The sequence below is a fragment of the Euprymna scolopes genome, chromosome 27 (assembly GCF_053919585.1).
Source record: "Euprymna scolopes isolate OS-2025 chromosome 27, ASM5391958v1, whole genome shotgun sequence".
In the NCBI taxonomy this organism is placed as follows: Eukaryota; Metazoa; Mollusca; class Cephalopoda; order Sepiida; family Sepiolidae; genus Euprymna; species Euprymna scolopes.
Genome location: NC_136508.1, coordinates 1,212,562 through 1,228,056, shown reverse-complemented (window position 1 = coordinate 1,228,056; position 15,495 = coordinate 1,212,562). Strand labels below are relative to the sequence as shown.

The following is a 15,495-nucleotide window of genomic DNA, read 5'->3' as shown; positions in this document are numbered from 1 at the left end:
CATAAATATTAAACCTTTTCTGGAGCAATTTCACATGTTCTTTCCCGGGTTTCGACATGGTAAGAATATTTTGTTCTGTGGAACTGTCTACTACAAACAAGTCACCTACCAGGACTTGTGTGTAACAGCGAACCATCTGAAACTGTTCTGAAACTCAAAATGGCTTACACTTCTAGAGGTTATGGGCCCAGCGTGCGTCTTTATTTCGATAGATCCGAATCAAAATTTTAATTGTGGCAAGTTTAATTTCTGGGATATCTACGAATCCAAAATATTGCAACATCCTCCCTATTTTTTATAATGGGGAAGTCCCTTGTGTTTGTTCTGCTCAAAAATAAATATATATTTTTATATTTACTTAGACATAACAAAAATTAGAAATCATTTGGATCTTAGAATTTTAGCATTGAAAAAGACGCTAAAATTCTAAGATCCAAATGATTTCTAATTTTTGTTTGAAAAGAAGACGACACGATTTTTTTGTGGTCGACAATATAAAGGATTATCAAATCGACATTTGCTGTTCAATGGTAAATGCGCCAAAAAGCTTCAACGAAGCAATTAATTCAGAACATTGTGATAAATGGAAAATTGCCATGAAAAAAAGAAATAGATGCCTTAACCGAAAATGATACCTATACAGTAGTGCCTCTCCCAAGAGATAAACATGTTATTTCTACCAGATGGATTTTTACAAAAAAAGAGTACAGCATTGGGTGTAGAACAGTGCAAAGCAAGATTTGTTGCTAAGGGGTGCTCTCGGATTTACGGTAAAGAATACTTTTCTACGTTTTCACGGACCACAGGCCTAACGGCAGTCAGGATTTTACTGCAAGTCGCATCACAATATGACCTAAACATCCATCAAATGGACGTAAAAAATACTTATTTGAATGCCCCAATAAACTGTGAAATTTATATTACCCCTCCAGAGGGATTTATAATGAAAAATAAAAAAGCGTGTGGCGACTTAACAAGTCATATGGTCTAAAGCAGAGTGCTCAGTGTTGGAACACAGTATTCCATGATTATATTATTGAACAACAATTTAGACAATGCGCTGTAGACCCCTGTTTATATACACAACACAAAGACGATAAACTACTGATTTTGGTTTTGTGGGTCGATGATATTTTAATCGCATCATATTGTGACATGTTAACTGATGTTAAGAACAAATTAAGTAAAAGATTCAAAATGACCGATCTTGGCAAAATATCCTGGTTTCTGGGGATAGAATTTACTCAAAGCAAAGGACTTGTTACGATGACTCAATCGAGATACATCGACAAAATACTATTACAATTTGGAATGGGAGAGTGCAAGAAACGCTCTACACTGGTCGAAAATGATATTAATAAAAATATACACACAGAATCTGAAATAATAAATGACACACAATATCGCAAAATTATACGTAGTCTTATATATTTAATGACTGCAACCAGGCCCGACATATGCTATACAGTAACAAAACTGTCACAAAAATTATCACGACCGACAATGAAGGATTTAAACAGAGCTAAACAAGTCCTACGTTATTTAAAAGGAACCAAAGAACAGAAGTTAGTATTTAGAAAATCAAGAAATCCCCTAAAATTAGAAGGTTTTTCGGATTCAGACTGGGCAAACGACGAGGATCGCAAGAGTGTATTTGGATATTGTTTCAGACTCTCAGAAAATGGGCCTATCATTTCATGGAAATCTAAAAAGCAACAGATTGTATCTCTCTCTACGTGTGAAGCAGAATTTATCGCGCTCACACACACGACCCAGGAAGCACTCTACCTTAAAAATATCCTAAAGACTATTTTAGAGCCAGAATTGATTAGAAGCCCTGTAGTAATTAATTGTGATAATCAAGCCAGTATAGTCTTAGCACAGAACACGATAATCAACCAAAGATCTAAGCATATAGATATAAAATACCATTTCATAAAAAACGAGGTGAAAAAGGAATCCATTATTTTGAATTACATATCATCAGAACAAAATATCGCTGATGTATTTACGAAACCGGCGACACGGATAAAGCTACAACGTTTTTTCTCAAAACTTGTTGGTGAATTCGACTGAATAATTTGTTTTTTTCTTTCACTGCCCTGTATGTATATAGATTTCTATATATTAAAAATACAGTACAGCGAAGTTCCACTTATGAGAAGGCTCTTACTTTTTTGCATGAATATAAGCGGAAACCCCTATGGGTCATGCTCAGAGTATATAGATTTCTATATATCAAAAAAAAAAAAAAAAGAAAAAAAAAAAATTAGTCCTGGACAAGATGTTAAACTGTATCCATTTTATTTGTATTAACACTTTAACCTACTAATGCGTAACTAATACTTTTGCTTAAAAAAAAAAAAAAAATCTTTGTAATTTTCCTTTTTGACGTTTGAACACAATTAAAAATGGCGTCTTTTTAAATGCTAAAATTCTAAGATCCAAATGATTTCTAATTTTTGTTATGTCTAAGTAAATATAAAAATATATATTTATTTTTGAGCAGAACAAACACAAGGGACTTCCCCATTATAAAAAATAGGAAGGATGTTGCAATATTTTGGACATATTAATGGGGTATGATCCCACACAGTCGGACGATTCTATTTATAAACGACGCTGCTAAGAACTGACGAATCAAATTAATTCACGTTCTGCTACAAACCAATCAGAAACCAGAATTGCTTCATAAATATTAAACCTTTTCTGGAGCAATTTCACGTGTTCTTTCCCGGGTTTCAACACGGTAAGAATATTTTGTTCTGTGGAACTGTCTACTACAAACAAGTCACCTCCCAGGACTTGTGTGTAACAGCGAACCATCTGAAACTGTTCTGAAACTCAAAATGGCTTACACTTCTAGATATATATTGATATATATATGTTTATATATGTATGTATATATATGTTTATATATGTATATGTCAAGTCATGTCATGTGCTACTAGTACCATGTAACCCGGTACTACCTGCTTCATGGTCGGGTCACCGGCGACTAAACTGGTTTCCCCACCAGACTTGTTTGGTGAGGAGGGCGGCTAGTCTCCCTGAAGGATTAAAAACAAGACCTTCCAAAGGGCGAATGAACTCTTTTTCTGGGTCAACGGCCAACTAGTACCGTGTATATTTGTGTGTGTGTATATGTGTATTGGGGTGGAGAGGTCTCCCGTAAGCCGTGGTGAAGGCAACCTTTCTAGGAGAAGCAAATCTCCCATTTAAAAAACCATAAAGCGGAAGACCATTACCCGCATTAAGCTGGTCTGCAGTTTAATTTGTTGCTGGCTATCTTGCTCTTGCTTGTTGCTGGATCTCAACATTTTGAACCGATAGAGAGACTTAGCTGTCATATAAAGCTGAGACTCTGTAACATCATATTTGTATAGATACTCCCTCATGTATTTGAGCTCATGGATTTTAAATGTCTGAGGGAGTGGCACTCGTCTGACAAGACGTTGCAATCATCATATATGTATATATATATGTATGTATATAAATGTATATATATGTATATAAATGTATATATATGTTTATACATGTATATGTATATATATATGTATATACAGTTATGTCTATATGTTTATACATGTATGTGTATATATATATATGTATATACAGTTGTGTGTATATATGTATATATATATATATATGTATATTACGATATATGTATCTGTATATATGTACATATATAAGTATATGTATATAGAAGTATATATAATTATGTGTATATATATGTATATATATATATGTATATATAAGCATATAGATATATCTGTATATATATGTATATATATATATGTATCTATACATATATATGTATGTATTTGTACATTTATCTATGTATATGTACGTATATACATATATTTATATATATACATGTATATATATATATATATATATATATATATATATATATATATATATATATATATATGTATATACATGATAACAAAAAGTGAAGCAGAGGGAATATGGTGAAGAAAAAGGTTATTTCACGTGAATGGATAGTCAGGTGAAAGGTAAGGTATCCAATTTTCTTATCAAGTAAGATCTTCGACTTACTTGCAGTTTCATCAAATACTTTTGTATGCAAAATCCGATCCCGCATTTTGCTAATTCTTATCCTCTGATTAGAAGGAAAGTGTTTCTTCGAAACTCCGCGGATTAAGGACTATCCACTTATTAAGTGTTTCCTTTTCAGATTAAATATGTTTTTAACTTTTTTTCAAAGTGTTTTTTTAACATGTTTTATTAACTATTTGCTCTCATATATATATATATATATATATACCTGTATTTCCAAATATATGCCGGTATTTAAAAATATTTGATGATAAATATACTTGTCATTGATAATAGTAAAATGAATATTATTTCTTTATCTTTTCTTGAAATTCGGCTGTTTAAATTGTTTGCATAATTAATATTTACAAAAAGTTTTGCTTTACTTTACTGCTGGCTCATGTCCAACGTATTATAAATTATTGTAGATCAATGAATAATTCACTCATTAACTTTATAACATTTTATAACTTGTTCTGTTTTTAGATGGAAAATCATCTAATCTAAGAAAAAAAAAAGAGAAAAGAAAACCTCTTGAATATTTGATAAATTCTTTGTAATTTCATCTTCAAGCAAAACATGTTATGGGAAGTTGTATACAAGGAGGGGTCGCTTTTTTCATCAACATTTTAGCAAGTCATCGTTGCTGTTGGATTGACTACGCTTAATTTTGACATTTGAAACTTCCAGTTTTGCTATGGACGCTTCGGCAAAGACGTCACATTTTTTTCACCTTCTTTTTGTCCTTTGTGTTACAGGTTTGAGCCTACCTGCCTACTACCACATTTTTTTAACACCTCTCACCACCCAGGCTGCCTACCTATTTTGGTGGCGGGGAGGGGGGGCTTCCTTACTCGACACACCCGGGCAATGTCAAATACCCCGGCTAGTTTACAAATAAATGGCAATGATAACTTTTTGTTAATCCATACTTTACTTGATGATGAATTCATAAACATGACTTCAACATAAACCTTAAGTTGGTATCAAGACTCTAAATTTGTCTCATTTTATAGTGGTGGCAATTTTGTAGATAAAAGAATAACCTTTAATAATAACAAAAACATTCTTTAAAAACAGATTCAGATTTTCTCATTTCCAAGTAATGACGTCATATTTCCTTTGAAGTATTTATTGGAAAAAATTAAATTGTTGTTTTAGTTTTGTTTTCTTATGTCTTGATTGAAATAGTAAGGTTTCTGATTCAAACCATATTTTATTAATAGACTGATTTTGCATTGTGGATGTATTGACAAATTTGAAATGCAAATCAATGTAATGTTCACAAAAAACATCACAAAGTGATTATGAGTCAACATAAAAATTTTATTGTTATGTTTTGTAGGTGAGTCCTCAGCAATAAATTATGTCATAACAAAAGTTGATACTGGTAAGTACAGTATACTTTTAATATTTACTTATTCAAACAACATAGAACTCATTTGCATGGTCTGTTTTTGATTTATTATTTTTTTACAATTATAACCGAACGTGGTGATTAAGATAACTGGGACGATGCCTCACGGGTTCGATTGCCAGTATACAAGTTCGTTTTAGGCCTTTCCAATCATGAAATGCCCAAAAATGTTGAACAGTTATTCTGGTCACCAAGAACAGCTCTCACAACATAACAGCTTGGCTTTGATCATCCACACAGGGAAGTCCACAGGTGATGTAATCGATCTTCTTGGGTTCAAAGTAATGGAGCTCACTCCCACATTGTGATTAGGTTAATTCTCGCACGCCGTCACTTGGATTTAGGGTTACCTTCTGCAGCTGAAGGCATATTACTCCGTACAGCAACCAAGAAAAACATCAAAGAAGCCGTTTATAATTTACTACAACTATAGGTTATATTAGGTATCCCAAACCAAAATTTTATTTTCATTATATCTAAAAAAAAATTAATGTGGTCATATTAAACCATAAACAAAAGAACCAAATTTATTTTGGTAACTCAATTAGCCATCAAGTTATGATCATTCAAATTTTGTCAGAAAGTTGAAAATTTGCTATCATTGTCCAGAAGCCAAATTTCATAGTATATAACTAAAAATGTAAGCTATTAACAAATGGAAAATCCTTATAAATGTAATGCCATCTTGTGGTAAATGAAAATTAATACTAATGAACGTAATAATTATTAGTTGAAACCAACCAAAACACTAGGCAAATCCCACTACCAACGGGAAAAAGTGCAACTATGACACGGAAATACAACTTTGACTATTCATATCAATTTCACTTCAATAGCTAATGAATCTTCTTAGTATGATTCATAACACATTAGAAATCAAGATAATTTTTTCTTTTGTGCGATTTTGGGAATTTTTTAAATTGAATTTCTCTCGTATTACTTTCACTGAAGTTTTCAAGTTGGATTTTTTTTGTGAAAAACAACTTAAACTCCTTTTTTTAAGCTCACCATATTGATAAGTGACCTTTTTTCTTTAAAATGGTACTATTTTTTTATACCTAGAGACTCACAATATTGCGCGCACCAAATTTGAAAAAAAACAACATTTTTGTGTAAAAAATAAAGCCGCGTTCACCAAAATTAATGGCATAGCTTGAAGTAACCTAAAAAAAAACTATTGAAGACACAAGAAAAAGAATTATATATCTATAAAGCAAAAAAAAAAAAAAAATTTATTTAGATCAAAACTTTGTCAAAATAACCCAAAAAATAAATGAGATATCGCAAGTTGAAGTTAAGAGAAATTTAACTTTATTTCCAGTTTTCACATCCTAAACTAGCTAGTTTGGGATACCTAGTTATATTAACAGGTCAACGATCTAATTACAAGTCGATTATAATTCATTTGACCCTTTTAAATGCCCTATAGTTTTGAATATATTTAAACAAATTTTTTTTAACCTTTTAAATGCCCTATAGTTTTGAATATATTTAAACAAATTTTTTTGAACTTTTTAAATGCCCTATAGTTTTGAATATATTTAAACAAATTTTTTTTAACCTTTTTATTGCCCGATAGTTTTGAATATAGTTAAACAAATTTTTTTTAACCTTTTTATTGCCCGATAGTTTTGAATATGTTTAAACAAATTTTTTTGAACCTTTGAAATGCCCTATAGTTTTGAATATATTTAAACAATTTTTTTTTAACCTTTTAATTATCCTATAGTTTTAAACACACACACACACACACAAACACACACACATCTTCAGAATGAGCTACACATAGAGAGAGGGAGAAAGATAGAGGTTGAGAGAGAGACAGAGAAAGAGACAGAGAGAGAAAATCATTGTAACGGTGCTGAACTATTGTCCTAATTACACTCAAGCTTTCCTTACATTTTAATGTCATTATTTTGAAGGTCCAAACGTCATACTTTCACTATGCCCCACTCGATTAACATGTTTCTTTCTCTTTTTCTACATCTCATTTTCCTTCTGGCATCATACGTTCGCGCCTCGCTAATGCAGGTATATTTTTTTTTATTCTTTATTTTTTTTCTTTATTTTGTTTTAGGTGCTTTTGTTTTTGTTGCTATTTACATTTTTTTATAGAGGTTTACTTACTTTTCATAAATTTTTCTTTCCAGAGGCCTCGCACAGAGATGAAGTATTATTAAATGTTTCCTTTTTTTATTTTTACACGCAAATAGGTCATAAAGCAAAATATCAATGAATTTTAATACTAGTTATGCATACTTTAATCTGTTATAACTATTATTGAATGTTTATTTTTTATACAAATAGATCACAAATCTAAATAAATTATTTTTGATTAATTCATGCGTTACATTTTGGGCTTATTTCATGCCAACCACACCCACACCCACACCCACACTCCAAAAATGGGGTGGCTATTTTGAAAGTTGTTCTTAACATAGGTAGGTTGGAAGTGTCCATTCCGAATGCCGTTCTTAACATGAGGAGGCTGGTGGCTACAACAACAACACCAAACATACTTTAATTTTTTATGTGAAGGTATAAGCTAGTATATAATAATAAATAAAAAAATAAGAGGTGGGTGTAGTTTGCTTGAAGCATTGTATAGTATGTAGTTAAATAGAATTGTAGAAGGCGGTACAATGCAGAGTAACGGAAAGACACAAGCTGAAGCAGGTGAGAAATTTATTGATACAACTTATAAATACATGTGTACATATTCATATTTCATATACGCAGTATATTTATATTTGCACAGTGGTCACCTGGGAAAGTCGGTCTGGTGGTATGTCCGTGTAATATAATATTTCGACAAAGATCTCTTCGTCAGATATTTACTTGACTTTGCATGCATGGGAGAGATGCGTGCACAAACATACACTCTTTTTTTTCTTGCTTTGCATTTGTATGGAGCAGGGGGGGGGGTCTTCATTTTGTATTTTTTTGTTGTTTTTATTTTTTCATTTTTTGGTGTCGTACGATTTGTGAAATTGTATCTCGGCATAAATATAGATACTATGAATGTTGTAATATTTTTCAAAAAATCATATCGTAGTGCATTCGTATCTATATATTATATATAAAAAATCATATCGTAGTGCATTCGTATCTTATGATGGTTGCGCAATATTACTCTATTGCACCCATCTACTCACACTAGTCAATTCCCATGTGTCTCTATGATCCTCCTCGTCTTCATCCATCGACATGGGTAGTTATCATACTGGTTTTGGATCTGAATGAAATCTCATACTTAGAGTTCCGGGAGTGGATGACAATGCTGGTTATAGAACTGTCTGTTGCGCATGTGCCTCTTTTAGTTTACCTGTCCTCTCCATTATTTCCTTGTTTGGTATTTATGCCGTAAAATGCGAAGGTGGTTTTAAACTGCAATGTCAATCACTTGGTCCTGGTCTTTTGTTGAGGTATCTGCTGAGTATCAAGATGCACAATCGGGCTAAATTTAGTTTTTCAGAGCAATGTTTTACTCTGGAATTTGTACATCAGTGTCTTTTCCTTGAAATTTAACAAGCAGGGTTTTTTGGATATTTTCAAGGCTTGGTTTGAAAATATCTTTATTAGTGGAAAGTGATCAACTGTTATCAGCAAGCTTGGGCATCCGAGTATGAACATCTGGCATGATTCTAGCCTAGAATAGACTAGGGCTAAAGCTTCTTCCACCAGTGCATTGTTGTGATTCTAGCCTAGAATAGACTAGGGCTAAAACTTCTTCCACCAGCGCATTGTTGTGATTCTAGCCTAGAATAGACTAGGGCTAAAACTTCTTCCACCAGTGCATTGTTGTGATTCTAGCCTAGAATAGACTAGGGCTAAAACTTCTTCCACCAGTGCATTGTTGTGATTCTAGCCTAGAATAGACTAGGGCTAAAACTTCTTCCACCAGTGCATTGTTGTGATTCTAGCCTAGAATAGACTAGGGCTAAAACTTCTTCCACCAGTGCATTGTTGTGATTCTAGCCTAGAATAGACAAGGGCTAAAACTTCTTCCACCAGTGCATTGTTGTGATTCTAGCCTAGAATAGACTAGGGCTAAAGCTTCTTCCACCAGTGCATTGTTGTGATTCTAGCCTAGAATAAACTAGGGCTAAAGCTTCTTCCACCAGTGCATTGTTGTGATTCTAGCCTAGAATAGACTAGGGCTAAAGCTTCTTCCACCAGTGCATTGTTGTGATTCTAGCCTAGAATAGACTAGGGCTAAAGCTTCTTCCACCAGTGCATTGTTGTGATTCTAGCCTAGAATAGACTAGGGCTAAAACTTCTTCCACCAGTGCATTGTTGTGATTCTAGCCTAGAATAAACTAGGGCTAAAGCTTCTTCCACCAGTGCATTGTTGTGATTCTAGCCTAGAATAGACTAGGGCTAAAGCTTCTTCCACCAGTGCATTGTTGTGATTCTAGCCTAGAATAAACTAGGGCTAAAGCTTCTTCCACCAGTGCATTGTTGTGATTCTAGCCTAGAATAGACTAGGGCTAAAACTTCTTCCACCAGTGCATTGTTGTGATTCTAGCCTAGAATAAACTAGGGCTAAAGCTTCTTCCACCAGTGCATTGTTGTGATTCTAGCCTAGAATAGACTAGGGCTAAAACTTCTTCCACCAGTGCATTGTTGTGATTCTAGCCTAGAATAGACTAGGGCTAAATCTTCTTCCACCAGTGCATTGTTGTGATTCTAGCCTAGAATAGACTAGGGCTAAAGCTTCTTCCACCAGTGCATTGTTGTGATTCTAGCCTAGAATAGACTAGGGCTAAAGCTTCTTCCACCAGTGCATTGTTGTGATTCTAGCCTAGAATAGACTAGGGCTAAAGCTTCTTCCACCAGTGCATTGTTGTGATTCTAGCCTAGAATAGACTAGGGCTAAAGCTTCTTCCACCAGTGCATTGTTGTGATTCTAGCCTAGAATAGACTAGGGCTAAAACTTCTTCCACCAGTGCATTGTTGTGATTCTAGCCTAGAATAGACTAGGGCTAAAGCTTCTTCCACCAGTGCATTGTTGTGATTCTAGCCTAGAATAGACTAGGGCTAAAGCTTCTTCCACCAGTGCATTGTTGTGATTCTAGCCTAGAATAGACTAGGGCTAAAGCTTCTTCCACCAGTGCATTGTTGTGATTCTAGCCTAGAATAGACTAGGGCTAAAGCTTCTTCCACCAGTGCATTGTTGTGATTCTAGCCTAGAATAGACTAGGGCTAAAGCTTCTTCCACCAGTGCATTGTTGTGATTCTAGCCTAGAATAGACTAGGGCTAAAGCTTCTTCCACCAGTGCATTGTTGTGATTCTAGCCTAGAATAGACTAGGGCTAAAGCTTCTTCCACCAGTGCATTGTTGTGATTCTAGCCTAGAATAGACTAGGGCTAAAACTTCTTCCACCAGTGCATTGTTGTGATTCTAGCCTAGAATAGACTAGGGCTAAAACTTCTTCCACCAGTGCATTGTTGTGATTCTAGCCTAGAATAGACTAGGGCTAAAGCTTCTTCCACCAGTGCATTGTTGTGATTCTAGCCTAGAATAAACTAGGGCTAAAGCTTCTTCCACCAGTGCATTGTTGTGATTCTAGCCTAGAATAAACTAGGGCTAAAGCTTCTTCCACCAGTGCATTGTTGTGATTCTAGCCTAGAATAAACTAGGGCTAAAGCTTCTTCCACCAGTGCATTGTTGTGATTCTAGCCTAGAATAAACTAGGGCTAAAGCTTCTTCCACCAGTGCATTGTTGTGATTCTAGCCTAGAATAAACTAGGGCTAAAGCTTCTTCCACCAGTGCATTGTTGTGATTCTAGCCTAGAATAGACTAGGGCTAAAGCTTCTTCCACCAGTGCATTGTTGTGATTCTAGCCTAGAATAGACTAGGGCTAAAGCTTCTTCCACCAGTGCATTGTTATGATTCTAGCCTAGAATAGACTAGGGCTAAAGCTTCTTCCACCAGTGCATTGTTGTGATTCTAGCCTAGAATAAACTAGGGCTAAAGCTTCTTCCACCAGTGCATTGTTGTGATTCTAGCCTAGAATAAACTAGGGCTAAAGCTTCTTCCACCAGTGCATTGTTGTGATTCTAGCCTAGAATAGACTAGGGCTAAAGCTTCTTCCACCAGTGCATTGTTGTGATTCTAGCCTAGAATAGACTAGGGCTAAAGCTTCTTCCACCAGTGCATTGTTGTGATTCTAGCCTAGAATAAACTAGGGCTAAAGCTTCTTCCACCAGTGCATTGTTATGATTCTAGCCTAGAATAGACTAGGGCTAAAGCTTCTTCCACCAGTGCATTGTTGTGATTCTAGCCTAGAATAGACTAGGGCTAAAGCTTCTTCCACCAGTGCATTGTTGTGATTCTAGCCTAGAATAGACTAGGGCTAAAGCTTCTTCCACCAGTGCATTGTTGTGATTCTAGCCTAGAATATACTAGGGCTAAAGCTTCTTCCACCAGTGCATTGTTGTGATTCTAGCCTAGAATAGACTAGGGCTAAAGCTTCTTCCACCAGTGCATTGTTGTGATTCTAGCCTAGAATAGACTAGGGCTAAAGCTTCTTCCACCAGTGCATTGTTGTGATTCTAGCCTAGAATAAACTAGGGCTAAAGCTTCTTCCACCAGTGCATTGTTGTGATTCTAGCCTAGAATAAACTAGGGCTAAAGCTTCTTCCACCAGTGCATTGTTGTGATTCTAGCCTAGAATAAACTAGGGCTAAAGCTTCTTCCACCAGTGCATTGTTATGATTCTAGCCTAGAATAGACTAGGGCTAAAGCTTCTTCCACCAGTGCATTGTTGTGATTCTAGCCTAGAATAGACTAGGGCTAAAGCTTCTTCCACCAGTGCATTGTTGTGATTCTAGCCTAGAATAGACTAGGGCTAAAGCTTCTTCCACCAGTGCATTGTTGTGATTCTAGCCTAGAATAAACTAGGGCTAAAGCTTCTTCCACCAGTGCATTGTTGTGATTCTAGCCTAGAATAAACTAGGGCTAAAGCTTCTTCCACCAGTGCATTGTTGTGATTCTAGCCTAGAATAAACTAGGGCTAAAGCTTCTTCCACCAGTGCATTGTTGTGATTCTAGCCTAGAATAGACTAGGGCTAAAGCTTCTTCCACCAGTGCATTGTTGTGATTCTAGCCTAGAATAAACTAGGGCTAAAGCTTCTTCCACCAGTGCATTGTTGTGATTCTAGCCTAGAATAAACTAGGGCTAAAGCTTCTTCCACCAGTGCATTGTTGTGATTCTAGCCTAGAATAAACTAGGGCTAAAGCTTCTTCCATTAGTGCATTGTTGTGATTCTAGCCTAGAATAGACTAGGGCTAAAGCTTCTTCCACCAGTGCATTGTTGTGATTCTAGCCTAGAATAGACTAGGGCTAAAGCTTCTTCCACCAGTGCATTGTTATGATTCTAGCCTAGAATAGACTAGGGCTAAAGCTTCTTCCACCAGTGCATTGTTGTGATTCTAGCCTAGAATAAACTAGGGCTAAAGCTTCTTCCACCAGTGCATTGTTGTGATTCTAGCCTAGAATAAACTAGGGCTAAAGCTTCTTCCACCAGTGCATTGTTGTGATTCTAGCCTAGAATAGACTAGGGCTAAAGCTTCTTCCACCAGTGCATTGTTGTGATTCTAGCCTAGAATAGACTAGGGCTAAAGCTTCTTCCACCAGTGCATTGTTGTGATTCTAGCCTAGAATAAACTAGGGCTAAAGCTTCTTCCACCAGTGCATTGTTATGATTCTAGCCTAGAATAGACTAGGGCTAAAGCTTCTTCCACCAGTGCATTGTTGTGATTCTAGCCTAGAATAAACTAGGGCTAAAGCTTCTTCCACCAGTGCATTGTTGTGATTCTAGCCTAGAATAAACTAGGGCTAAAGCTTCTTCCACCAGTGCATTGTTGTGATTCTAGCCTAGAATAGACTAGGGCTAAAGCTTCTTCCACCAGTGCATTGTTGTGATTCTAGCCTAGAATAGACTAGGGCTAAAGCTTCTTCCACCAGTGCATTGTTGTGATTCTAGCCTAGAATAGACTAGGGCTAAAACTTCTTCCACCAGTGCATTGTTGTGATTCTAGCCTAGAATAGACTAGGGCTAAAGCTTCTTCCACCAGTGCATTGTTGTGATTCTAGCCTAGAATAAACTAGGGCTAAAGCTTCTTCCACCAGTGCATTGTTTTGATTCTAGCCTAGAATAGACTAGGGCTAAAGCTTCTTCCACCAGTGCATTGTTGTGATTCTAGCCTAGAATAGACTAGGGCTAAAGCTTCTTCCACCAGTGCATTGTTGTGATTCTAGCCTAGAATAGACTAGGGCTAAAGCTTCTTCCACCAGTGCATTGTTATGATTCTAGCCTAGAATAGACTAGGGCTAAAGCTTCTTCCACCAGTGCATTGTTGTGATTCTAGCCTAGAATAAACTAGGGCTAAAGCTTCTTCCACCAGTGCATTGTTGTGATTCTAGCCTAGAATAGACTAGGGCTAAAGCTTCTTCCACCAGTGCATTGTTGTGATTCTAGCCTAGAATAGACTAGGGCTAAAGCTTCTTCCACCAGTGCATTGTTGTGATTCTAGCCTAGAATAGACTAGGGCTAAAGCTTCTTCCACCAGTGCATTGTTGTGATTCTAGCCTAGAATAAACTAGGGCTAAAGCTTCTTCCACCAGTGCATTGTTATGATTCTAGCCTAGAATAGACTAGGGCTAAAGCTTCTTCCACCAGTGCATTGTTGTGATTCTAGCCTAGAATAAACTAGGGCTAAAGCTTCTTCCACCAGTGCATTGTTGTGATTCTAGCCTAGAATAAACTAGGGCTAAAGCTTCTTCCACCAGTGCATTGTTGTGATTCTAGCCTAGAATAGACTAGGGCTAAAGCTTCTTCCACCAGTGCATTGTTGTGATTCTAGCCTAGAATAGACTAGGGCTAAAGCTTCTTCCACCAGTGCATTGTTGTGATTCTAGCCTAGAATAGACTAGGGCTAAAACTTCTTCCACCAGTGCATTGTTGTGATTCTAGCCTAGAATAGACTAGGGCTAAAGCTTCTTCCACCAGTGCATTGTTGTGATTCTAGCCTAGAATAAACTAGGGCTAAAGCTTCTTCCACCAGTGCATTGTTGTGATTCTAGCCTAGAATAGACTAGGGCTAAAGCTTCTTCCACCAGTGCATTGTTGTGATTCTAGCCTAGAATAGACTAGGGCTAAAGCTTCTTCCACCAGTGCATTGTTGTGATTCTAGCCTAGAATAAACTAGGGCTAAAGCTTCTTCCACCAGTGCATTGTTATGATTCTAGCCTAGAATAGACTAGGGCTAAAACTTCTTCCACCAGTGCATTGTTGTGATTCTAGCCTAGAATAGACTAGGGCTAAAACTTCTTCCACCAGTGCATTGTTGTGATTCTAGCCTAGAATAGACTAGGGCTAAAGCTTCTTCCACCAGTGCATTGTTGTGATTCTAGCCTAGAATAGACTAGGGCTAAAGCTTCTTCCACCAGTGCATTGTTGTGATTCTAGCCTAGAATAAACTAGGGCTAAAGCTTCTTCCACCAGTACATTGTTGTGATTCCGCGTCATTTTTAAAATGAGATCTGGCTAAAATGTGCCACTTTTAATTACCACCTCTCTTAATTCACCTATTTCTCTCCACTGTTTCCTTGTTTGGTATTTTGGTAAGATGGGAAGATGTTCTTTAATGACCCAACCATATAGCATTACAGCTTGGGACATGTCAAGGTCTTGGACAGGAGTGTTTTGAAGGGTTGCTAATGCCGAGCAGTGTGATCATGGCATAGACGTCCATAACTATCCATGTTGTTGGCTCGTATATGTTTTGCAGTTTTAACAGCTAATTCTGTGTGACCGTTGCTTTTTGGCTGACGAGGTACATTTTCGTATACCCCAGTTTTTCAAAAGGGAGTTGTACTATTGGGACTCAAATGATGGCCCACCATCTGAAGAAATTTCTTCAGCTGCCCAATAAGTGCAGAACCAAGTTCTTAAGGTATCGCATACCATTTGGGCTCTTACCAACGTCATTAGGGCCACTTCAACC

General features: G+C 36.3%; 1 protein-coding gene across 4 annotated transcripts in view; it reads left to right on the top strand.

Annotated features, from left to right (window-relative positions):
* LOC145248787 (kin of IRRE-like protein 1) overlaps positions 1–15,495 on the top strand; it is a 2,909,730-nt gene that overhangs the window by 2,019,834 nt on the left and 874,401 nt on the right. The window contains exon 2 of one of the 4 annotated variants that reach the window (XM_080110423.1): positions 5,408–5,452. The exons of the other annotated variants lie outside the window; for them this stretch is intronic. The gene's annotated coding sequence lies outside the window, so the exon portion shown is untranslated. The remainder of the gene's footprint in view (positions 1–5,407; positions 5,453–15,495) is intronic. 4 annotated transcript variants of the gene reach the window in all.